General features: G+C 40.4%; 2 long non-coding RNA genes across 4 annotated transcripts in view; one reads left to right on the top strand and one right to left on the bottom strand.

Annotated features, from left to right (window-relative positions):
• The window catches only part of LOC113602812 (uncharacterized), a 41,752-nt gene extending 19,683 nt beyond the window's left edge, over nt 1–22,069 (top strand). The window contains exon 2 of the long non-coding RNA XR_008300359.1: nt 21,624–22,069. This is a non-coding gene — a long non-coding RNA (uncharacterized LOC113602812). The remainder of the gene's footprint in view (nt 1–21,623) is intronic.
• LOC128316438 (uncharacterized) overlaps nt 6,175–24,364 on the bottom strand; it is a 40,001-nt gene continuing 21,811 nt past the window's right edge. Inside the window, exons 1-3 of one of the 3 annotated variants that reach the window (XR_008300357.1) lie at nt 17,191–18,953; nt 6,662–8,213; nt 6,175–6,406 (exon numbers count right to left, since the gene is read on the bottom strand). This is a non-coding gene — a long non-coding RNA (uncharacterized LOC128316438). Of the gene's footprint in view, nt 8,214–17,190; nt 18,954–19,005; nt 19,159–24,364 lie in introns of those variants that run through there. The other 2 variants (XR_008300358.1, XR_008300356.1) reach the window with 2 other exon arrangements.

The following is a 24,364-nucleotide window of genomic DNA, read 5'->3' as shown; positions in this document are numbered from 1 at the left end:
AAACACAGATATAATCTTCTCATCTTTGCTACCCAGAAAATGAAGTATGCCCTCTTAGAATCTGTTTGGACTAGGGGCGCCTGGGTGGCTCAGTCAGTTAAACGTCTGACTTAGCTCAGGTTTGTGGGTTCCAGCCCCATTGGGCTCTGTGCTGACAGCTGGGAGCCTGGAGCCTGTTTTGGATTCTGTGTCTCCCTCTCTCTCTCTGCCCCTCCCCTGTTTGTGCTCTATCTCTCCCTCTCTCTCTCTCAAAAATAAACATCAAAAAAAATTTTTTTTAAATAATCTGTTTGGATGATTCAGTTTCCACAGGATGATTCAATTTCCACAGGATGATTCAACTGTGGAAACCATTTTTAGGTTTTCAAAATGAAATGAAAAGAAGCTTTCTGAGATTGTCATTGTGAGGGGCCTCTCTCATGACTGGGCCTCAGCACATATAGTTGGAGTAACTGGTCTGTGATGGGTCCAAGAGTGAGAACTACCAGAAAGACTTCTTTCCCTAAAGCCACTCCTCCAGTCATCCCACTCTTTTCTGAAATTACAAACGCATTTAGATTGATGAAGTTACAGCTTCCAGCCCATACACAGCCCTTTAAAAAATTCAAATATCCCAGGCAAGAGTAACAGTTAAGATGACATCAACCATTCACACTTCAGTGTGAATTAGTTTATTCTCTGGCACAAAAATGAGGAATTAGTACAAACACTGAGACTTTGAGAGACATTTTTGACAGAGGTGGGAAGGGAGGGATTGTTGGGGAGATGGTATTTTAACACTGATCATCTAGAAAGAAGGGTCTGAAGCAAAAATTAAGTGCTAACAATGTATTTTTTTTAATTTAATACTTTATTATCATTGTTGTTTCAAACTATCAAAATAACATGTGAAACCAAACAATACAGAGGGATATAAAATAAAAATGTATAGTCTCTTCCTCCCCCATCCATTTCCACGGCCATGTAAATCAGTACTAACATTTTGTTTATTGGGTATCTTTTCACTGGGTTTATACAAACTCATATATGCATGTATAGTAAATATATATATACATATATATATATATACAAAAAACCTAGTATGTATATATATATACATATATATATACAAAAAAACTATATATATATATATATATATATATATATATAGGGGTTTTTTTTTACAAAAATAAAATTATTTTATATGCTTAGTAATTTATCATGGACATCTTTCCAAGTTAGTGCCTTTCTCTCATTCTTTATAAGAGTTGCATATATTTTATGATATAGATATACATTATCTATTCAACACTTTTTTCTGTTAGCATCTATGCCTTTTATTTCCAGTTATTTCCTGTTAAAGATAATGCTTCATACTGTGAGCACCAATAAATAAATTATGATGTAGGCAGATAATGGAACGAACCAGATGTAACAACATGTTTAGATCTTAAAAACAAACTTGAGTAAAAAAAAATAGAGTAAAATTATCTGTTATGTAAATTGTTAATCATATAAAATAAAACTATATATTGATTATCAACATTTATAGATGTAATAAAACATTGGCAGAAGAAAAGGTAATGCTTCAAAAAATATCCAGCAGACTTATCTTCATGTGCTATTGTTTTTATTTCAGTAAGACAAATTTATAGGGTATGTCACCCAGGACAAAGACAACAAATTTCTGTTCCTTTTTCATATGACATGGCTCAGGATGAATTCACTATTCTGTTTACCAGCTTTTAATATGTTTCAGCTTGTCTAATTATATAAATCCTATTTGGAAAAGGTAGAGACATAAGAAAAATAAAAATAACTTAAAGTTCTTCTTTAAGTGTAGCACTCAAACTGAAACACAAAATTCCTGGGCAAGCTTAAACAGGACATATTTAAGCTGACAATTCACTTTCTTTGTTCTCAAGCCCATCCTCTAGGGATGGCAAAGAATTGTGTTCACTTTGAGGGCATCAATCTTAATAGTTTGATCCTGACTCTTGAAATAATAAATATTCCAAAAGTAATCTGAGAAAATACTTTCTTTTTAAAAATTTTTTTTTAATGTTTATTTATTTTTGAGAGAGACAGAAAGAGAGAGAGAGGGCATGAGCAGGGGAAGGGCAGAGAGAGAGGGAGACACAGAATCCAAAGCAGGCTTCAGGCTCTGAGCTGTTAGCACAAGAGGCCAATGCGGGGCTTGAACCCATGAACCACGAGATCATGACTTGAGCCCAAGTCGGCCACCTAACCAACTGAACCACCCAGGCGCCCCAAAAATATTTTCTTAACAGTCCAAATAGAAAGCTTGAACAGTTTATCCACCCCATAGTGATACAGAATAAAACAATCAGGACTAGGCACGTCTGTGCCCTTGAATTTTAGGTTTAAGGGCTAATCCAATTTTTATACAATATAGATATCAAGAAGACAAATGTGGAGTGCAGGAGACAGTGAGTGAGTATGCAGACACACGATCCGGCCCCGCCTCCATGTTCAACACTGTTCCTTTGAAGATGTCGGTCTATCCGTGCATCAATGTGCTTCCAGAGCCCATCAGGTCGAGGGCTGGTGGCCTGGCATGTGGCCACTCTGGGAAAGAGTGTTGGATGCAGTTTGCAGCTGAGGCGCCTGCCCTGATCTACGCTCTCCACCTGCAACTTCAGGAAGCCTGCCTGTCTCCTGTCGCTCTTGAGTGGCACTGCTCTCCCTCTCTCCCACAACCTTTGCCAGCCAATTTGGCAGGGCGATGGTGGCAAAGTAAAACAGGCACCCTCCTGTCCTTCAGCAAAGTGGAGCAGAGGAGCTCTCCACAGAGTTAGTTTTTTTCCTTTTTCCTTTCTGTCTCTCCTTTCTCTTTCTTTCTTTCTTTCTTTCTTTCTTTCTTTCTTTCTTTCTTTCTTTTTTTCCTTCCTTCTCCCTTCCTTCCTCCCTCCCTTCCTTCCTTCCTTCCTTCCTTCCTTCCTTCCTTCCTTCCTTCTCTTTTGCTCTTTCACTCTTTCTTTCTTTCTTTCAATAGATAGACATAGTTTGAGATGTAGTTAACACAAACACAGTTTAAGTTTAAAGCATACAACCCATTGATTTGCTATATTTATATATTACAATATGATTACCACTGTAGCTTAGCTAACACCTCCATAGTCACATAATTAACAGGATTTCCTTCTTTCTCATAGCTAAATAATATTTCATTGTATGTATACATACCACATCTTCTTTATTCACTCATCCACTGATGGAGTCTTAGGTTGTTTCCATATCTTGGCTATTGTGAATAATGCTACAATAAACATGGGGGTGCAATATCTTGTTTTCATTCCCTTTGGATATATACTTAGAATGGGATTGCTGGATCATATGGTAGTTCTCTTTTTAATTTTTTTGAGGATCTCCATATTGTTTTCCATAATGGCTAAACCAATTTATGTTCACACCAACAGTGCTCAGGAGTCCCCTTTCCTCCATATCTTTGTTATTCTTGTCTTCTTGATAATAGCCATTCTAACAGATGTGAGGTGATATCTCATTGTGGTTTTGATTTGCATTTCCCTGGTGATTAGTGATGCTGAGCACTTTTTCGTGTACCTCTTGGCCATTTGGATGTCTTCTTTGGACAAATGCCCGTTCAATTCCTCTGCCCATTTTTAAACATGATTGTTTGTTATTGAGTTTGTTATTGAGTTCTTTGTATATTTTGGAAATTAACCTCTTGTCAGAAAAATGGCTTGCAAATATTTTCTCTTACTACTTAGGTAGCCTTTTCATTGTGCTGCTTTTTCTTTTGCTGTGCAGGGCTTTTTAGTTTAATGTAGTGCCACCTGTTGATTTTTGCTTGTGTTACCTGTGCATTTGATGTCAGAGGGTTTCCTAAATATATATTTTAAAAACCTCTCATCCCATCCACTTGCCAGAATTCCCTCCCTAAGGTAAGTAATCTTACTTTAAACATTACCTAGTTGAAGAGGACATAGACTGAAGTCACTCTAAACTCTTGCTGACAGAAAACAAGGTACGGGGCCCAGGGGGACAAGGAGGAAATTACTAAGCCGAATATTCATTATATCCCGCAAGTTCTGGAGAGGGAAACTTTACAACTCCCTGCCCTTGCCTGCTATCTTTCATATTATTGTAAATAACCAAAATGTGTCAGGTGCTCTTCCTCTTTGTTCCTAAAGCTCACTATGCTTACTACTATCTCAGAATTTATAAATTTCTAATATTTTAAAATAAAAGCATTAGTGAGGGAATATTCTAAATGATACTAAGTCTCTTTAGGTCTTTAATTCCCTAATACAAAGCCAAATTTATTATATATTCGGGTCATGGGCAGTGTGATTCTGCTTCCAAAGTACATGTAAGTCTTTAGGCATGAGACAGATAATGGTCAAACTATACACATGAGCTACCCTACTTCCCCACAAAAGTCAGTAGAATGTCTCACTTCTAGTTTGGGAGCCCTGTACATATTCCAAACCTAGAGTTGTAACAGAATGCACACAGATGAGCCTCAGCTACTAGACTATTAGTTTCTAGAATTCAGAGACTGTTTTATTCACCTTTTTATTTTTAGCTGCCAGGACAGTGCCTTGAACATAGTAGACACTCAACAAGTGTTTGTCAAATACTTGTTCAATGGAAAAATGGAGCAGGGAAGGAAACCAACACTTACTGAGTGCCTGCTACATGCCAAGCTCTGGACTAAGTGCTTTGCAGAAGTTCTCGCATACTTTGGTATTTTTGTTAGTGTTCTGCGTGGTGGGTAACTCCAAGAATAGCACTAGGACCAGCGGAGACCATAGGAAGATACATTTCTGTTCAATATTAGGAGCTTCGTAATGTTCAGAGATGACTAAACGTGGAGCCGGCTGTGTCAGGGAAGATGCATTCCCTGTGACTATGCGGAGGCGGAAGATGTTATATAGGGACTCAAGCATCAGGTGGGTTGGGGACTGTCAGCCAGACCAAAGCGCCTCACTCAGATGCCCACAGAGGCCAGGCAAGGAGCATAAATGAGAAAAGAGGCCAAGTGTAAGAAGTTCTTCACTTCTCCCTTTACTCCATGTAAAACAGTTGCAGCGGGGTGCCTGGGTGGCTCAGTCGGTTTAGTGTCTAACTCTTGGTTTCAGCTCAGGTCATGATCTCACGCTTCGTGGGTTTGAGCATTGAGCTGTGTGCTGACAGCATGGACCCTGCTGACAGAGGACCCTCCCTCTCCCTCTTCTCCCCCCACCAAAATAAATTGATTAATTAAAAAAAAAAACAAACCAAAAAAACAGTTGCAGCATCATGATGAGCAGTTGCTGACTCTCAACCTCTAAATTGGAGACACAATAGGGAGTAATGGGGTCATATTCCTTCTAATGCACAATTGTTTTTCAGCATCAATAGTTTTCATGCAGGGACATGGATCCTGTTTTGAGAAACCTTTCTATTTTTTCTTTACGTTTATTTATTTTGAGAGAGAAAGAGTGGGTGTGTGCAGGATCTAGTGGGGGATGGGCAGAGAGAGAGAGAGGGAGAGAAAGAGAATCCCAAGCAGGCTCTGCACTGTCAGCGCAGAGCCCGACTTGGGGCTCAAAGTCATGAATCCTGAGGTCAAGACCTGAGCCAAAACCAAGAGTCAGATGTTTAACCAACTGAGTCACCCAGGTGCCTCAAGAAATCTTTCCATTTTTAGAGAGAAGCCAGGAATTCTCCTTTTTATATAAAAGCTTCTAATTCTTAAATGTGCTATCAAATTCCATTGGGGAAAGAAATAACACTATGGGCCACATAACACATCTACACATTTGGCTTATGGTCACTTTGTTATCTCTGCAACTGGTAATGTTTAAGGTAACTTTAAACCTGAGATTCTTAGAATATTTGCCTTACAGAATGGTTATAATCCGGTGTTTGGCTATAAATGATAAATCCTGACATTGAATGGCAATGTCCTAGGTTCACAAATCTCTAACTTTAACTTTTATGCAAGGGGATGGATTTGTGCTGGCCCTATTTCATTTCACTGACTTTCTGTCATCATCATCATTGCAGTAGAGGCTTATCTGATTATTTTATGTAACTTCATCAACCACCGAGTTGATGGATAGCACAGGGATAGAGAAAGCCAGGTAATCTTATTATGACTTCGAGCACAGGGCTCAGTTCTCATGCGGCACATGAGACTTGAATGAATTAAACCTTTGTCCAAGATGATGCACACATCAGCAGTTATATTTTGACAGCTCCGGTTTTGAATTATCTTTCCAGATGTTCTCTCAGTAATTAGAGAAGCCCCGTTTCTAGTGAAGCTCTTTCGACTGGAGGGTCAAAAAATGACTTGAGTAGAAGTTTTCATCCTTCTATAAAGTGACATCTTCCCTTCTTAATTTGCATTGATAGAAGCTGTTTTCTATTATCTGGAATTCAGAAGAAGTGTCTTCTCCTGGGAGAATATACCATGTCTTAGAAGGTTGTAATTGCTGATTTCTACAATGATCAAGATCAACTCTGCTCTAGGCTATAGAAGAAGCCCAAGTCCACCCTTTGTTTTTTCTTTTCTTCCTTGGGTTAGCTTGTTTGTTTGTTTTGCCACTGGCATGATCCTATTTGCCACCCCTAAACTTCTGGTGTTGTCCTAACATAATGGTGTCAAGGAGGCCATTTGGCCAACTAGTAGGGTTGTAGGACTTAGAGTTACCTTCTTTAGAAAAAGGAGACCCTGTACTTCCATATGGAGTATCGTCTTCACCAGGAAACAGGGTTAAGGAGAGGCCTGCAGTAAGAAACAAAGGGAAGTTTCCTGTAGTAGCATGCCTACTATGTATCTCCTTGCTGACATAACATGGCAATCGTTCAAGAGTCTCTAGGCTTCAGGTATGGCAAGTTAGGGTACTGACTTCTAGATTCTGGCAGACTCAACTTTCCTTTTGTTCCCCCCAAATGAGGGAGTTGTGGCTGTTTCCTGCACTTGCTGTCTTTGTGTCACCTCACGGTGTCTCTAACACTTGTGTACCCAGTTTCTCATAATTACTTGTCTCTGTTGTTGCAATTTCTGTTTTCCTGACTGGACCCTGACAGATACAACTTGCTTTAAGATAAATTCGTTACTTATATTTCTGTCGGAGAATTGTGTTGTCCATAAATACTGAGGATACTTCAAGCTGCCAATTTGACTTTTCTATCTTCAATTGAGGCAAGAAGACTGATGGAAGAAAGCAGTTAAAATCATGAACAAATGTGGATTTTGAGATAATTTACAGATTTCAGTTACTATCCTATTTTCTTTTTATCATCGTGTGTCAAGTGTTTCTTGTAAATAGCATTAAGCACAGTCTCTTTTTTTCTTGTCTTTTATTATTATTATTATTATTTTTTTTTTTTTACTTATTTTTGAGACAAAGACAGACAGAGTGTGAGCAGGGGACGGTCAGAGAGAGAGGGAGACACAGAATCTGAAGCAGGCTCCAGGCTCTGAGTTGTCAGCACAGAGCCCGACTGGGGGCTCGAACTCACAGACTGTGAGATCATGACCTGAGCCGAAGTCAGACGCTTAACCCACTGAGCCACCCACGTGCCCTAAAGGCAGTCTATTTTTTTTAAGCTCATTCAGTGTCTGACTTTAATGGGGAATCAATCCATTCATAATTAGTGTAAAAACGGGCATACTTGATTTTAATTCTTTCAATTTTACTCTGATTTTTAAAAATGAACTTTGCCATTGTTTCCTCTATTCTTTTCCCTATTTCTTGGTTTGGTTATCCCAATTTTTATCCCTATGTCCCTGAATAATCAAATTTAACTATATGGCTAAAGAAAAGTGTTTTGTATGTTTTATTTTTATTTTTTTTAATGTTTATTAATTTCTGAGGGGGGGGGGGTTAAGGGGCAGATAGAGACGGAGGGCAGAGAGAGGCTCAGTAGATGATTCGAAGAAGGCTCTACATGGACAGCAGCGAGCCCGATGTGAGGCTTGAACTCACAAACTGTGAGATCATGAGCTGAGCCAAAGTTGGATGCTCAACCGACTAAACCAGCCAGGTGTCCCTTGTATGTTTTTAATTTGAAAAAGACCAGAGATTTAAAATGCCCTTTTTCTAATGATCATGCTTTCATTCACATGGTTTGCCAAGGAATCTTTTAGGGAAACTAGGGCAGCAAAAGAGATTCAGAAGTCATCCTGGGTGCTCTGGACTCCACAATGGCGAGATTGCTTTGGCTCTCCATTAGACATTCCAACACACAGGTTTTCTCTAAAATATAAAGAAAAGCAAATCAAAAGAGAAGACTTGAAATAAAAAAAAAGTTCTGTTATGAAAACAGCTTATTAAGGAATTGATGTGAAAGTTGGTGAGTCCCTTTATGCTCTGACAAGCTTTGGTATGCTTTTCCTCTCCCAGAAAAGCACTACTTACACTGGCAAACTCCTGTGCATCCTTTTTTTAAAAAATATTTTTTTTAAGTTTATTTATTTATTTTGAGAGAGTGAGAGAGTGCTAGTAGGACAGGGGCAGAGAGAGAGAGAGAGAGAGAGAGAGAGAGAGAGAGAATTCATGCAAAGCCCAATTCGGGACTTGAATTCACAAACCACAAGATCATGACCTGAGTTGAAGTTGATGCTTAACCTACAGAGTCACCCAGGTGCCCCTCCTATGCATCTTTTGAGGTGTGTCCAGAAGGTCTTTTCTGTAAATCTTTCCCTGACCACCCTCTCCAAACCTGCTTCCTTCTTTGTGCCCCCTCCACACCTTATGCATGCCCCCATTACAGCCCTTATAGCATGGTTTTGCAATTATCATCCTCTGCTCTAAGCTATGTGCTGTTTGAGGGCAGAAACTTCTGTTCATTTAGCTTCGCATCTTCACTAGTTACTGCCAATGCTTAATAAACACTTGTTGAGTAAATGATTAATTGTTTTGCCAACGGTAGTGGTTTATTAACAGCAACATATTTCTGTCATCTTTTATCTTTGCTTTTTTCCTGAAGCAACAGAAAAAAAAATAACTTCAGAATTAATGTTACCTCTAAGGAACACAAATAGTATTCTCACTAGTCCTATTAACGTGTTCCCCTAATATTTTGGGAATTTAGGTTGAGGCCATCTGAACCCTTGTCTCTCTCTGTTCTTCAACAATATTTTGGCAGATTCCTGTGTGTGTGCGTATCAATGACTAACCATCTGAATTCAATTTGCAACCTTCTTGCTCATGGGGCAAACAGTGGCAATTAGCCTAACTGGTAGTCCTACTAGCTAAAATCACATCCAATAAGACTTCCTTAGGACATATCCAGTTGGATACTTTCTTTTGGAATGCTTAAATGAACGCCCATCCTTAACTTAAAATGATCTTTTTAATCTCCCCTTCCACAGATTAAGGCCTTTATTTAGCATGACAGCAACTGAATTCCCCAACTCTGCCAGACATGCAACTTGATTATGAGTTCAGTCAATACCTAAAATCAATGCAAAAAAAGTAAAGTCGGAAGTTTCGAAATATAAATCCATTAAGGCCTGACATTTTCTCAAAATTTTAGTGAATAGCACACAGTCACTCTCTGCTCCAGCTGTAAAAATAACACTATGAATCTAAACTAAAATAAGTAACTTGGACCTCCTTTATAAGAAATTCATCATTTTAAAAAATGCAGAGAAACCATTGGGAAGCAATTTCCACAAATCCAAGGACTCCTCATTTAGAGTGAATACAATATACACAATAGAGTGTATACAGTGAACACTACCACCAAACTGGCTCAAACACAAGGTCTAACAGAACTGTTGTCACAAAGCACATTTGAAAGGGATTGCTAGCGATATGAATTCCTCAGGAAGGTTTTCAATCTCTTAAGTATTTATGTAGGCTGAAGATTGAAGGGGGATTTTAAGAGATCTGTGGCCACATTTCGCAGAGTAGAGGTTCATGGAGTCCACCAGGAAAAACAAACAAAACAAAACAAAACCCTAGAGGCCTCTTGCTTTCCTCCCTTGACAGGCTGACACTGTAAATTACCTGTACAACCTGCAGTTGTCTACTCTGTTAGTAGAGGGAAGAGTTCAGGTAGGTTGGGTCATGTTATTTCCCTCTCCTTCTGGGAAACTGTCAGACTGACTTTCCCAGCTCTCCCAGAACTCACATGTAGCCACAGGCCTGAGTGCTGTCAATGGGAAATTCCCAGCAGACACCGTCCAGGTGGCCTAAATTCAACTCAGTTCTGAAACTATTTACCTAGAAAATAGCATCAGCGGGCACCTGGGTGGCTCAGTCAGTTAAGCTTCTGACTCTTGATTTTGGCTTAGGTCATGATGCAGGGAGTCAGGCCCTGTGCTGACAGTGGGGATTCTGCTTAAGATTCTCTCTCTCATTCTTTCTTTGTGCCTCCCCAACTTGTGCGCTCATGCACGGTCTCTCTCTCTCTCTCAAAATAAATACATAGACTTAAAAAAAAAAAAAAAGAAAATAGCACCAGATCCCACAGGTTAAGGACACTGTTGTACAAGACTCCCCTCCACCCCCTTGAGAAGCCAATTTTAAGTGCAGGTTTGTAACTTGTGCTTCTGACCAAGTGGCTATAAATTGGCGGTTCCTACAACCCCCTGCCTTGGGTCGAGTGATTTGCTACAGCATCTCACAGAACTCAGGGAAACATTTGCCAGTTTATTATAAAAGGATATACTATAAAACAATACATATGGGAAAAGGCTCAGAGCTCCCATGCTCTCTAAGCATACCACAATCCTCAAATTCCCATGAGTTCTGGGGCGCCTGGATGGTTCAGTCAATAAGCTTCCGACTTCAGCTCAGGCCATGATCTCATGGTTCATGAGTTCGAGCCCCACGTCCGCCTCTGTGCTGACAGCTGGGAGCCTGGAGCCCGCTTCAGATTCTGTGTCTCCCTCGCTCTCTGCCCCCCCCCCCCACTCATGCTCTGTCTCTTTCAAAAATAAATAAATATCTAAACAAACAAATTTCCATGGGGTCATCCACCAGGAAGCTCTCCAAATCTACTCCTTTTGGTTTTTTATGAAAACTTCATTACATAAGCATGATTGATTAAATCAATGGCCATTGGTGATTAAGCTCAATCTCCAGCCCCTCTCTCCTCCTGGGAAATCAGGGGGTGAGATCAAAAGTTCCAGCCTTCTAAACACCTGGCTGTTTCCCTTGGCAACCAGCCCCCCTCCCAGGGTGCAATGCGGCTAGTCACCTCATTAACATAACAAAAGACACTTTGTTTCACTCTCAACACTTAGGAAATTCCAGGGGTTTGAGGAGCTCCAGGCCAAGAACAAGGATGAAGACCAAAAATGTATTCTTACTGTAAGTCACAATATCGCAGATTGGATCTAATGAATATTAAAAATAATATTTGCAAAAAGTTTTTAGTCATGTAAATGATTATTGCTAAGGGTAACAGAATATGCCATCTCAAAATATGAATGTAGGCGTTCAGGACATGCTACCTCATAATATGCTGCTTTGGCATTTTGAGTTGTAGACATTTGAAAAAGCAATAAATGCAAGGAGGGCTATCTCTGAACTGCTCCTATCTGCCTCAAGACAGAGCAACAAAAGGACCTCAGTTATAGATCCCTCCCCAGGAGTTTCATCAACCAGGAATCACTGACACCACATCCAAACTTGACCACAAATTATCATATCTTCCATCTATTTTTTTCTAAGAACCCATTCATCTTCCCTAAAAATCACTTACTCTCCCCTATGAGGCCTATACCCTTCCTCCCCTCCCCAATTAATATGGTATTTAAGCCTGAACTCTGAGCCACCTCTGAGTTACTCATTTTTCCCTGGTCATCTCCCATGCATACATGAGGTATACACGTTAATAAACTTCTTTTATTACAGAGGTCTTTGCTAAGAACTTTGAGGGTAGAGGGAAGATTAATTCCCCCCCCCTACAATTATTAGAAAGATATGTAAAAAAAATAGGACACAAAATTGTTTTTTTCCAAAACATCTCCAATGCATTTTTGGAAAGTAGGAAAAAATATGCCCAAATGTTAAAGTCAAAAATTGAAAGACGGGAGTCTGGGTGGCTCAATTGGTTAGGCCTCTGACCTTAGCTCTGCTCATGATCTCATGATTTATGGGTTTGAGCCCCATGTCAGGCTCTGTGCTGACAGCTTGGAGCCTGGAGCCTGCTTCAGATTCTGTGTCTCCCTTTGTCTCTTGCCCCTCCTGTGCTCATGCTCTGTATCTCTCTCTCTCTCAAAAATAAATAAACATTAAAAATTTTTTTAATTGAAAGAATAATTCATTGGAAATCCATATCCCTTCACTTATATCCAACACTACCCATATGTTGGAGGGCCCCCTATTTTCTCCCCTAGCCTTGGCCTTACTCAAGGGATGAGAGGTATTCTGAGCCAAGAGGTATGCCCATCTGGAGCTCATCTCCTGCCACAACCCCTCACTTTTATTCCATGCTTCAGGTGTCCTAGAGCCTGGAATTCCTATTACTTTCATCTTTTTTGGGGTCCATTTTCCTGAGGTTAGACCATCTCCACTGTGCATAGCCCTTGGCCCAATGGTGGCCAAGAAACATCTGTTTCTGAGAGTGGGGAGCTGCATGATATGGATGTGAAGGTGAGGAAAGTAATTTCCCTAAGTTCTTGGATGGACACCTATAGCCAAAGATAGGTTAGTAAGAGAAAAACTAACAGAGAAGTTTATTAATATGTATACCTCTTGTATGGATGGGAGATACCTAGGGAAAGATCAGTAACTTAAAGGTTTAGTTAGAACCTCAGTTCATACAGTATCTTAGCAAAGGAACAACACATTTCTATAGAAGTCACAGACAAAGGAAATAGACTTTGAGTCTCTAAGGGCAGCAAATAATGAGCACACAGATATATAGGAAACTAATGGTAGATAAAAGCTGGATAGTAAGGTTTGTTATATAGATTCTTCCAGTACCATTTCCACGCTGATAGGATCTAAAGTTATCTCTAGTGATTAACTTTGGTCCTTCTTGATAGAGAGGGGAAGAGAGATATCCTTGAAAATTTATGTCCTTGTTTTGGGCAAATAGAGGGAGGGCAGCAAGCTTTTCTTATATCTGCATCTTCTCAGTTGTCTTCAGCTCCAAATAATCTTCTGCCAAAGGGGCATATTTTGGGGTTTCACATTCTGCTACCCCACGGGTGGTGCTTGAATTCATGAACTGAGGTGTCCACACAGGTGTGCATAGAGCCCCTTATGGTGCAGGATGGACTTAGGAATGGGTGAGAAATGGTTGCAGGCCAGGAGACCAGGGCTGGCTTTCCTTGAATTGCTATGTTTTAACATAAAACTTACAGGTGTTTGTGAATTCTAAATTTGAACTTGGTTTCCAGATCATTATGAAGATGCATTGGTCAAAGTAAAGAATAGAATGTATTTTATTATTTTATGAGTTTGCTTTATAACTTTAAATATTTAGGCATGGTATATGAGTCTCCATTCGTACTTTTGACCCAGACCCTTCAGGGTTAGGAACAGTCTTGCTTAAATATACCAATTATCAACATTTTGCCATATTGGCTTGTTTTATCTGTCTGTCTATCTGTCTATCTATCTATCTATCTATCATCTATCATCTATCTATCTATATCAATGGGCCTTATTTTTTAATGCTGAAGCATTTGAAAGTATGCTGCAGATATCATGGCACTTTCTCTCTGAATACTTTACCATGTGTTTCTTAAGAACAAGGATATTCTCCCATATAACCACAATATATCACACCAAAGAAGTTTAATGTTGATGTAATAAAATTATCTAATAAATGTGGCCTATATTCAAATTTTCTCCATTGTCTTAATGCCCTGTCAAAGATTTTTTGTCTTTTTTTTCTAATCTAGGATCCAATCAAGGATCACTCATAATATTTGTTTTTCATGTTGTATGGTAATGACGAAAAGACCAAGAAAGGCTTTCTCTTAAATGGAGGTCAAATTAGATTGCTCGGCAAAATTGGTGGAAATGTTAAAACACTAACCACATTTTTTGGAAATAGAACACAAAGTCTTCAAGATTTAAAGGGAGTGAAGGGAGAATAAATGCAACAGCCTTTGAGCTTTAATTTCAGTTTTTTCTGAGGCTGTTATTCCTAAATGATATGCACCTGCTTTTTCTTCTGTGGGCTTCTACTGTGATTTTATATTTGTCCTAAATTTTCAGAGGAATAAATGCAGTGTTAGATGAAGGAACGTTTTCATTATTATCCTAGAAAGAGAATGTGTGTGTGAGTGGGGGAGAGGGGCAGAGGGGGAGAGAGAGAGAGAGAGAGAGAGAGAGAGAGAGAGAGAGAGAGAGAGAATTTCAAGCAGGCTCCATGCTCAGCCTGGAGCCTGACACAGGGCTTGATCCCATGACCCTGGGATCATGACCTGAGCTGAAATCAAGAGTCAGATGCTCAACTGACTGAGCCACCCAGGTGCCTCTAGATGAAGAAATTTTTAAAGTAAATAAAACCTTAAGCAAGTTGTATTCACATGTTTTTGATAAACAAATTTGCACTTTGCACATTTGCAAATCCTTCAGTGCTAAACACTGATTTTCTCACCCCTTTCTTGGCCAGACTTTTTCTGTGTCCTCATGTACAGCAGGAAGACATTGATGTTTGTGAAAACTCAGCCATTTTATGATAACTCACTCGTTTATGTGGCCATAAAATAATGTTATAAGCATCTATCTCATAAGATTTCATTTAAGAATAAAAATGTTCTTAACAAGAAACACATTAAACAGACAAACATTAGGTATTAGAGATCAATACCCCTACGTAATCATTTGGGGTGTCCAACACAAGAACGCAAGACTCTTGAACACAAGAGTTCATTGGAAAACTGACATTTTAAAAGTATTTATGAGTGCAAGAAAATAAGCAAAGAATTAAAAAGGACTTTTCAAACAAAATCTTGTTTCCTTATAGATTATGAACTTCAAATGATTTGCTTCATTTTAAAGGTGTAAATAGTTGAAGATCAGAAAAATAATATTGTCTATGCAGTGTGTTGTGTATATAAATTTTTATTTATTTATTTATTACACAACATTCTACATAGACAAATCTTCATGCATCTAAGTCAATGCTATTGAAAGTGTGATGCATGGGTAGGTACCAAATAGCACATTATTTGTAACCAGTTTTGAAATAAATTTCGAGTCCCGCAATGGAACTGCTCCTTCCCTGGGTGCCACATCAGTGAACTGAAGTTTAGATAACTTTCATGTCCCTGTGAATGCTCGGCTTCACCAGAAACAGACTATCCAGGCAGCCAGTCCCCAAATGCCCCGCCAATTTAGGACTCCTCCTTATTTCCTTGTTCCTTCTCACCCCAAGCAAAGTTGACTATGTAGCCCCAGCCAATCTGATATTTTCTCTTTCTCTCTTCCTTGTTCTTTATTCTTTGTCCTGTAAAAGCTTTCAGTCTTTCTCTCTCCCCATTTAACAATTCTCTGAATGGAGGCTATCTGCTTCATGAGGTGTTATCACCTGGTTTGTCTTCTTTAATCATTTTTTAACAAGTCCATGAGGAAACAAGTAATAAATTGAACGGAAGCATTTAGAAACTTTCAAAGCAGTATGTCAGGGTACCTTTGTACAATCCAAGAAAAGAAAACCTGGCTTGTATTTTGTATATCTTTTTATTCCATCTTTCTACTTCTTGTTGTTGTTGTTGTATTTTTATATAAGTATGAGTTCATGATGGATTGGGAAAAGAAAAACTGGTTCTTCACCTCAGATAATTTGAGAAGCACTTCTGAACATGGTATTTGGCAGGAGTGTGAAGTGTGTGTGTGTGTGTGTTTATAGGGTTGAAAGAAAAGAGAGGTGAAGTGGAAAGTCATTAGATCAAATGCAATATCATTTGCAGAAGAGGTTTATATTAAATAATAAGAGACTATATATATTTCCAAATACGATGTAAACAAAGGAGTTCAGAACAAGACTGCTCCTCCTTAACATGCCACTCTCACAGGAGGATTACTTTGACCTGAAGGCAATCAAGACCCAGAAGACTCATGAGAAGCTTGTAACCTCCCCCTTAAATGCCTAAAAGAAATGTAATTTTTTCATTTGTGGGGGAAATATGCAATTATAAAGGAAATTTACATTGGAAAGGGGGCCTCTACCAAGAAGAGAGCTACTGCCAGAGATAAACCATTTTTACTTAAGAAACTGATCTGCATAACCTTGATTTGCCAAACATTTCCTCCTCTCCCCTCCCTATAAATTGCTTTCCCTCCTCTGAAACCTTTTCCTTAGCTCAGGATGTTTTATAAACCTCAATTGCCTGGTTGCCTTTTGGGTCTCCTGCACATGTACGCAATTAGATTTGTTTTTCTCCTGTTAATCTGTCTTATGTCATTTTAATGATTGGACCAGCCACAGAATCTAGAAGGGTACGATAAAAATTCCTCCCCTACACAAATTCATAAACCAAATGGGTTAGCTAATCTTCTATTATTATTTGAAAACATTTTTAGGGAATAAATGAAAGAACAAAAGATGTGCCAGGTTACAGTACTTGAACATTTTTAGTGTTTGTTTCCTCTCTCTCTCTCTCTCTCTCTCTCATTTACTTGCTCTCTCTCCATTTGTTTATCCTTTACAGTGTCCACACTATCCGATAATGGCTTTCCATGTTACCAACGTAGGGGAGAGTAAAATAATTTTCCCTCTACCCTTCTAAGTTCTCAGCTGGAGCCCTATAAAACAAGATTAATAAGAGAAAAACAAACAGAAGTTTATAATGTATACCTACTGTATACAAGGGAAGTATTCAGAAAACTGAGTAACTCTCAGAGGTGATATACCATTCAGGCTTAAATACCAGCCTTAGCTAAAGACAAAAGACAGAAGGGTGTGGGGGAAGTCAGTTACGGGGAGATGGGCAGCACAAGTCTGGTAAACAAGAGTAAGATTTGCCATGAAGATTTAAGTCAGGGACTTCTGCATTGATAAGAGTTTCTTGTGGTTTGGTCATCCTTCTCTTCCTGGTACAGTGAGGGAGATACCCTTCCAAATAGAGATTTCTTTATAAATATCAATTTCTCTTACAAAAGGGTAACTTCTACTCTGTTTTCAGAGCTTCTCCTGTGTCTGCTCCTTCTCAAAATACTCCTTATGCCAAAGAGGTATCGTTGGGATGGCATATTCTGCCACTAATCAGTGTCAATATCCACATTCCCTTCAGATTTGCCTCAACATCTCACTCACATTCCTCCAAATGGTCCTTTTTCTTTCACTTGCCTCTGCTCTTCCTTTCTCCACCATAACAGTTCCTGAAATCCTATTTTCTCTGAATGCTTTCTTTCCATTAACCTCATCCCACACAGATCACTTCATTAGATGATCTCAATGTTTAGATGTATTTTCTATAATTTTGAATTTTATGCAATAGTTTGTAATTGTTCTCAAGCTCGCCTCCTGTTGGCTACCCACTCTATGACATCATCCCTTTGGAGTCTAAATTCCTGCAAAATAGGAGTAGCTACTTTGGTGTCAGAGCTGCACTGCCCAAGCCAGTAGCTATTAAAGTTCAAATATTTAGGTTTTTTTTAAAAATTAACATTAAATTAAAATAAGTTAACCATAGGTAAAATTAAAAATTTATTTCCTCGGTTTTATTGCCTGGATTTCAAATGTTCATTGCCTACATGTGGTTAGTTGCTATTATATTGGAAACCGGGGTGCCTGGGTGGCTCAGTCGGTTGAGTGTCCGACTTTAGCTCAGGTCATGATCTCCCAGTTTGTGGGTTCAAGCCCCGCATCGGGCTCTGTGCTGACAGCTCTGAACCTGGATCCTGCTTTGGATTCTCTCTCTCTCTCTCTCTCTCTCTCTCTCTCTCTCGCTGCTCCTCCCCTGCTCGTGCTCTGTCTCTCAAAAATGAAACTGAACCTTTGAAAATGCTTAAAAGCATAAAGTTGAACCAAAATCAAAATGGCTGCACTAATACTTTAGCCAAACTCGATTTTAAAGTAATCTTTTTCCTCTCTTCTGCAAACCTCCCCTCCTCCCTTCTTAGCCTTTTGTTTCCGGAACCCGGTACCACCCTAAAGACATGATGAACAAAGCTGGCAGTGCCTACACAATTCCTGTCAAAACTGGCTAAATCCTGTATTTCCTTATCTTTAAAAAGTTTTTAAATGTTTATTCATTTTTGAGAGAGAGAGTGTGAGTGGGGGAGGAGCAGAGAGAGAGGGAGACACAGAATCCAAAGCAGGCTCCAGGCTCTGAGCTGTCAGCACAGAACCTGACAGGGGCCTTGAACTCACGAACTGTGAGTGAGATCATGACCTGAGCTGACGTTGGATGCTCAACCAACTGAGCCACCCGGGGGCCCGTAGATCCTGTATTTCCTTACAAAACCTCCCACCCCTTTCCTCCCGGCAGGCTTGCAGTTTCTGAAGGCCTTAGCCCACTACACCCTCCTTTGCCCGCAAAGCAATAAAGCTATTATTCCTCTTTATCCCACATTCTGTCTTCACATTATATTTTGTCTCCATGATTTTTAATAACACGTTTAGAATATTTTCATCATTGCAGAAAGTTCTACTGGACAGGAATTCTCTCATATTTCCCATAACACCTATCATAGCTCACTGTTTACAGAAGATAGTCGAGGAGGAGTTAAGATGGCAGAATAGTAGAGGGACCCTATGCTTTCCTTGTCCCTTGAACACAGCTAGATAAATATCAAATCATCCTGAACACCCAAGAAATTAATATGAGGACTGAAAGAACAAGTTGCACACCTAGAGGGAGAAAAGTGGCTACATCATGGAGGGAGATACTACAGAGAGTTGATTTGAGGGAGAGAAAAGAATTGAGGGTGCTGCGGGGTGGGGAGGCTGATCAGGGAAAGAGGAAAGAGGGAGAAAGGGAGAGAGACAAAGACAGAAGGCAGCATGCAGGAGATTGCACAAGAAAAACTCTTCCTCAAAACCACTGACTGGGAAAAGGAGAGAAACTGATTGTGGCAAGTTTTTACAAGCAGGGGAGCTCGAAGTCTGAAGTTTTAGAAGTCATACCATCACCAGGGTCATGCCGGTGGCCTTAGCGGTGTTCTTGTGGGGAAGGAGAGCAGAGGCCCTGGAATGGACAGCATGGTCTGAGGATCTCCTGGGTCTCACCGGGAGAAACCGTTCCCCTTCTTGGAATGCATTTGGGAGAGATGGCACTACCTTTCAGGGGACAGAAGAGACAGGGGGTCACTGAGCGGCCTGTTAATTAGCATAGCAGTAGGGGCACCTGCTGAGAGGGCAGCTAACCTAGAAGCCAACTCTTGGCTGCATTTTACCACAAACTCCAAGCCTCTGCACAGTCGTGGGACGGATTTTCTGGGATGAACTGGCACTAGCCACAGCACCGCGATACCCTCCCCCAGAGGATCAGCGTGGGTCTGCACTGCTCTGAGTCCCTAAAATTTGGAGGTATTGAAACCTAGCTGCGTGACTGAGATGAAACACAGGAGTACTGGCCGCAAGGCAGGCAGACGATTCAGAGACAGGGTGAAAGCAGGATTCTGACAGAAACCTGGGACACAAGAGGGGAGATTGTTCACTCATCTACGAGGGCTTTCTGAATAGCAGTGGGCACAAACTCCCCGCTTCCGAGAGCGGGGCAATGCCATTTTTCCTGCCTCCCAGCAGCAGGGATAGACTTCAGTGAACAACACAGCGCCTCCCAGTGGAGGCTGGAGCCACATACACCAAGCTCTGCCCCACTGCTCACTGCAGGTGCATCTTTAACTAGGGCAAGTCTGGCTGAGAACCCAAGCAGCAGGCCTCTTCCCCAGAAAACCAGCACAAACCCCAACATGTACCAAGACTACTGATCATAGAGCTCTGCAAAGCTTCAGCTCTCGTGGAAATAGGATCAGGCTCATTTTAACAAGCAGACTAAAGTACACCTAGTTAAAATGCCACACACTGGAAAGGTCCAAACGCTCCCCACCGCAGGCAAGGAGAAACTCTGCAGAGGACCGATCTGAGGGAAAGAGCAACCAAGACACAATAGCGGAGTGCACGCTCTGAAATACTTCCTGAAGCACGAGGCCCTGGATAGTTTAGGACCTCTTCTTAATACAGCCATTATTCTCAGGACCAGGAAATATAACAGGATTTCCCAACACACACACACACACACACACACACACACACATACAAATAGTGACCTAAACAAAATGCCAAAATGGAGGAATTCACCCCAAAATAAAGAACATGAAGAGGTCACAGCCAGGGACCTAACCAAAACAGATATAAGTAATTATGCCTGAACCAGAATTTAAAACAACAATCATAAGGAGACTGACTGGGCTTGAGAAAGCATAGAAGACACCAGAGAATCCCTTACTGCAGAAATAAAAGAACTAAAAACTAGTCAGGCTGGGAAAAAATGCCATAACTGAGATTCAAAACCAACAGGATGTAGTGACAGTGAGGATGTACGACTCAGAGGAATGAATAAGTGATATAGAATATAAAAATATGGAAAGTAATGAAGCTGAAAAGAGTAGGGAAAGAAAAGTATTAGATCATGAATGTAGACTTAGGGAACTCAGTAACTCCATAAAGCATAATAACATTTGTAGCACAGGAGTCCCAGAAAGGGGAAAGAGGGCAGAAAAGTTTTAAATGAGCACATTGTAGCAGAAAACTTCCCTAATCTGGGGAAGGAAACAGGCATTGAAATCCAGGAGGCACAGAGAACTCCCACCAAATTTAACAAAAGCTGGCCCACAGCAAGAATATATCATAGTAAAAATTTTAAAATATACAGATAAGGAAAGAATCCTGAAAGCAACAAGGGAAAATAAATTCCTAATCTACAAGGGAAGACAAGTCAGGTTTGCAGCAGATCTCTCCCCAGAAACCTGGCAGGCCAGATGGGAGTGGCATGGTATACTCAACATGCCCGAAGTGGAAAAAATACGCAGCCAAGAATACTTTAGCCATCAAGGCTGTCATTCAGAATAGAAAGAGAGGTAAAGAGCCTATCAGACAAACAAAAACTAAGGGAGTTCATGACCACTAAACCAGCCCTGTGAGAAATATTAAAGGGGACATTCTGAGTGGGAAAGAAAGACCAAAAGCACCAAAGACTAGAAAGGAACAGAGAAAATCTCCAGAATCGGCAACTTTACAGAATACAAATCAAAAATTAAAATAAAAAAAAAGATTATCAACAAATGAATATGTAACAAATAATATAGCGTAGCAAATAACATAGTGTTACTAATAAGATTATTATGACCAAGATCAAGAAAAATCACATTTATAATATATCATAAAAGACTTTGAGGGGTTGGAATGGAAAAAGATAAGATATTCTGAGATTAAAAAAAAACACCAAGAATAAAAATAAAAGAGAATACCTGCCCTATTTATTTTCACAATTGTGTGTGTCTGCGTGTGTTTGTGCATGCACACGCACAGGAGATCCTTATGAGAATAAAATGAGAGGCTCCATAAATTATAAAGCCTTAGACAAGTATGAGGGATTTTTAGCAGAAATTCAACAACATGAACAACAATTTGGCGATTATTCCTGGTCATAAGACAAAAGGAGACAGGATGATGATGCGAAATTGTTTGAGATGCAGTGGACTGTTTCGTTCATTATTTTTTCTTACTATATTTTATCCTAGCATTTGCATATTCAGCCTCTCCTGAGGAGCTGAACACACAGGAAACACTGAGAAATGTTGCTGCTTTCAGAAGCATCAAGATGTAACTCCAAACAAAAGCTTTGTGCCCTGCAACTAGCTGTCCTTCTTCATCTGGTGAGCAGCATTCGTGGGTTCTCAATCCCATCTCTAGAAAACTAGTTGTCCCAGGTAGAGAAGCCACAAACTCTCCAGGACCTCCAGGACCTCTGTCTCCAGGGACTCGGAGTCAATGGCTGCCCTCCAGCACTGACACTGGACCGTCACTCGCTTTTTCTCCATTCCTTTTTCTTTTAAATCGAGTGCAGGGGTCAAAAGGAACGGCTTCTGGGAGGATAGACAGAACAGTTTCGCTCAACACAACGTAAAGGTTTTACAGGAAATATTTGCTGTTTCATGTATAATTGAATAAAAACGTAACGAATGTCTTTATTAGTGTAACTATAAGCAGCATAGAAAGACTTTCAGAGTTGGAAGAAGCGTGAAGATCCCTGTAGCTCCACAGGTGAGCAAAGTCCTGTTGATAAACGGCCACCCAGTCTCTGCTTAGGAAGTACATGTATATTAGAGAGTGTCCTAGCAGGAAATAGAGGGCGCACTCCCACTGGGTAGGCAGAAAGTGGCTGTTCACTAGATTGTGGGCAGGCTTTACGGAAACCAGAAAGGAATAGTGCAGGACTTTAAGACCAGTGGCGTCAGGCAGTCGCCTATCTTCCCTGTGCCTGAAGGGGCATTGGGAGTGGGAGGCAGCGGTCCTGGAACTCCGAGAGGGTAGCTGTGTCAGTGCACGGGGCCGCTATAACAAAATACAATAGATGGGGCGGCTTGAACAGCAGACATTTATTTCTCACTGTTCTGGAGGCTGGGAAGGCCCAGCTCGAGGTGCTGGCAGATCTGGTTCCTGGTCAGAGTTGGCTCTCTGGCTTGCAGACAGCAGCTTTCTTCCCACATATCCTCACATGGCAGAGAAAGAGCAAGCTCTGGTGTGTCTTTTTCTTCCTATAAAAAAGCTAATCTCATCGCGGGGGGGGGGGGGGGGGTGGGGGTTACCTTCATGATCTCGTCTAAACCTAACCACCTCCCAAAGGTCCTACTTCCAAATATCATCACTTTGGGGGTTAGGGCTTTAACATATGAACTTGGGGGCGGGGGGACATAAACATTCAGTCCACATCAGTAGCAATGGAGAGGGCTGCCTGATAAGAGCTATCACCTTCCATGGAGGGATGAAGACAATTCAAGGCAATATGACATAGAGAGCCAGGGGAGTAAGCACCCTGATCGCACTCTCCACCAGTCCTACCACTGGCCAAACCCAATAAGAAGCAGTAGGACAAGGTGGCTGGTGGTGGCAGTTCCTATCAGTCAGCCTCTTTTGACACAGGGCAGGGGAGATAATGATCTGGAGAGGCAAGTAGAAAATACCCAGCCAGCCTCCCAGACCCTTTTTCCCCTGGATTGACTAAATGTGAGAATGCGTGTAAGGCTCTTAGCCTAGAGCCCACCGTGTTTTGGAAGCTCAATAAATGCAATATGCTGGGTATACATTTTATAGTCCCAGCCCCTGTTACTCAGGTGTACACATATTCAGCTTCTAAAAAACTGCTTAAAAACTGAGTTTGGATCTCAAGTCCCCAATTTCTGTTGAGTAGATTGCAGAAAACATAATCTTACCAAATCATTATAATTCATTTTCTTTAGATATAACCCATCTTCTTTTGATAAATTGCCACAGTCATTATTTTCTCTTCTACTTTCTTCTCCCTTTCTCCCCTTCTCTCCAGGCCTGATCTAAATTTCTTGAAAGGTCTTATGAATTATCTAGGCATTGGTCCTATATGATTCACTCTCATCCTCTGTCCTCTCCTATAATATTATCACCTATTCTTTCCAGCTCTCAGGTTTGTGATGTCTATATGCTGAGTCTTCCAGGTTGCATCCTTAATACTCACAGTCAAGCCTTGGAATTGAAAATAAACAAAGTGAAAAATCTTTCAGCCTCACTTGCCCCCTCAGCTAGATAGGCAGGTGCAATGAATGATCTGTACAACTGCACGTGGCCATCTTTAAACTTGACGTCAAAGTGTTTTATTCAGAGTCAAACATCACAGACTTCCGTTTGAAGTGATTGAATTAAATCGCAGAGGTGATGTTTAATCAAAGACAAACAGCCAGCGATGGTCCGGTTTCTTATAAAACTGATTTTTTGGGTGCTTCGTATTTATTAGGGAGTGAATAAAACTGACCATCCAATAGCTACACATCAGAAATATTTGGCCTACTTTGTCAGGAGAGACTTTAATTTTCAAAGATGTGCAAGTCTGAGGTTTGGCTCTTCACAGAGCTTCTGCATCCAGATAATAATGCTTTTTTCCCTTTGGCCTCACTGGTATAAAAATGGAAATAAGTTGATGGAATCTCTGGGATTCAGTTTGGTATATGCTGCAAGAGGATGAAGGAAGGAAACCAATAATGATACTTTGATTTTGAAAATGTATTCTAGAAGGTTATTTGCACAGTTTCAAATGCTCTAAATATTGGTGTTCTGACATTTTGAAATAAGATTAATAAGGTCTGTGGCTTGTGCCAATATTCAAACTGGGAAAGAATGGTGCTGATTCTAGACTTGAAGGTCATCACCTAAATCTAATTAATAACAAAGGAATGTGGGACTACGACAGTCATGAGGATTTAGCTCATCTGCCTGCCGTTCATGGTTAGTT

This window comes from Acinonyx jubatus, chromosome B4 (genome assembly GCF_027475565.1).
Source record: "Acinonyx jubatus isolate Ajub_Pintada_27869175 chromosome B4, VMU_Ajub_asm_v1.0, whole genome shotgun sequence".
Lineage (NCBI taxonomy): Eukaryota > Metazoa > Chordata > Mammalia > Carnivora > Felidae > Acinonyx > Acinonyx jubatus.
The sequence above is the reverse complement of the archived record's forward strand: the minus strand, read 5'-3'. Positions and strand labels throughout refer to the sequence as shown.